Below are 2,506 nucleotides of genomic sequence, written 5' to 3'. Positions count from 1 at the left end.
ATTTTTTAATTAAAAGAAAAAATAACAATAAAACAATTTCAAAATAGGTTAGTAGGGGATTTACAGTAATTGTTACATTGTATACCGTTGTCTTCCCAGTAATTATTAAGAATATAAGATATAGGCATGACATATTGTCAAACCAATATTAGCACAAACCTTTCTTTTCAATGAACTAAGAGAAAACTAGCTGTATAACTATCTCAACTATCTGTATATACATATTTTTTTCCTTTTTCCCTGTTGCTGTTTGTCTTTTCTTTTGAATAGTTTCTTCCAAATTCACAGTGTCTGCTGTACATTTTGGTCTTTGTTTACTTGTTCAGTTTCTTACACTAGTGAGGCAATATGATGTTTACACATACGGGTCTGCTTTTTTTCACTTAGCTATTTTTCAATCACTTTATTGAGACAAACTTCACTTGGTCATGATAGGCTGCCTTTTAAAAATATATTCCTACTGGACTTACTAATTTTTCGTTATTGTTTTTCATTTGTGCTCATGAGGGACCCTGGTCTGTAAACTTTCTTTAGTTTGTAAAGGTTTGGTCTCCAGGCCATCCTGCCTCGTGAAATGATCTGGGAAGCATTCACTCTTCTATTGTGCTTTCATGGAAAGGTGTGGGAGTAAGTATTGCTTATTCCTTAAAAGCCAGGCATACCTTATGAGTGAAGCCATCTGAACCTGAATTTTCTTTTATGGAAAGTCTAAGTGTGATCCCTACTTCGTACTTTAATTATTCTTGGATCAGTTTTAGTAAGATGTGTCAAGGATTTTATCCATTTCATCAAAGCTGTTCATAACATTCTACCACTTTTTGTCAGTAGTATCATTGAGGTATGACTTAAAATAAAATCCACTTTTGAGAAGTACACAAATCAAGTATTTTTACAAAGTTATTAAATTGTCACCCTTATCTAATATCACAGCATCTAAGTCACTCCAAAAGAAACCCCACTAGCAGTCATCCTCCTTTCCACATCCTCCAAGTCCCCGGCAAACAATAATCTATTTTTCTCTGTGGATTTGTCTATTCTGATCTTTTCATTTAATCAGAATTGTTCTTTTGTGACTGATCTAATTTACTTGGCAAAATGCCGTGTTCTTCCATGTTATAGCATAAGCCAATACTTTGCTTCTTTTTATGGCTGGGCAATGTTCCAGAATATGGATGCTACCTTTTTTAGATCATTCATCCCCTTTGGGTGTGTCCACTCTTTGGCCATTGTGAATACTGCTGCTATGAATATTCGTGCACACACTACACATTTTATGTTTTCAGTTCTTTTTTGAAGAATTTCCAAATTATTTTGCACATTTCTGTACCATTTTATTTTCCCATAATGGCTAAGAGTTCTAATTTCTCCACATTTAATTTTAGGTTTTTTTGTTTGTTTGTTTGGTTTTTTTTTTTTTTTCAGAACCTGGGATTGAACTCACGCCCTTGCCCTTGCCAGGCAAGTGCTTATTCTACTGAGCTATCTCCCCAGCTCCTCAATTTCTCCACATTAAAAAAAATTTTTAAGGTATTTGGTTGTTACAGGGTCTCACTATGCATCCCAGACTTGTAGTGATCCTCCTGCCTTCAGCCTCCCCAGTGCTGGAATTACAAGTGTGTACTACTACACCCAGACTCTGCCCGACTCAGCCCACCTTAGGGGCAGTGCTGGCATGGCATGTAGTGCTGGGGATCAAACTTCAGTCCCTGTGCTTGCCTAAGCTTGCCTAAGCAGGCACTTTAGTCTGCTGAGCTATCTTGCTGGCCCTCCACATTCTTGCTAACACTTACTATTACTTTTTTAGTCATCCTAATGGGTACAAAATAATGTCTGTGTTTTTGTTATTATTTTGAATGGGGTCTCATTATGCAGTTCAGGGTGGCCTTGAGATCACAGCAATCCTCCTGCCTCAGCCTCCTGAGTTCTGGGATTACGGGTGTGCACCACCACATCTGGCTGTCTCACTGTGATTTTGACTTGCATTTTCCCAATGGTCAGTAATGTTCAGTGATACTTTCTTTCTTTCTTTTTTTTTTTAACAGCAGCACGGATTTTTATTTCTTCATTTTTTCCCCCACAATTTTATTGAGAAACAAATAGCAATGAGACAGTTTCAAATCAAATTGGTAGGACAGATTCAATAATCAACACATTGCATACCTTCTTCCTAGTGGTTAACTGCTGTACAAGATGCAGACATGATATCCATTTACAAACACTATTAGAACAAATCCCTTTATTCATTAAGAGAATGTAACTATATATCTATCCTAACCATTTTGAATATATAGATACAAAATGGACATTCATCTGTATCCCCCTTTTTTGTTAAGTTCTGTTATTTGAATATTATAGGTGTTTTAACTCAGCAAAATATTCTAAAAGAGTCCAGTAATCCATAATAGTATTGGATCTTCCGCTTGACTGGCAATGTCAGAAATTGTTGACCTGAGTCCCCTACAGCTCAACATAACAGCATGGCTTTACTTCTTACACTTCGTTTTTA

Source organism: Octodon degus, unplaced genomic scaffold (assembly GCF_000260255.1).
Source record: "Octodon degus isolate 3935 unplaced genomic scaffold, OctDeg1.0 scaffold00045, whole genome shotgun sequence".
Classification (NCBI taxonomy): Eukaryota; Metazoa; Chordata; class Mammalia; order Rodentia; family Octodontidae; genus Octodon; species Octodon degus.
This window is presented reverse-complemented; position numbering follows the sequence as displayed.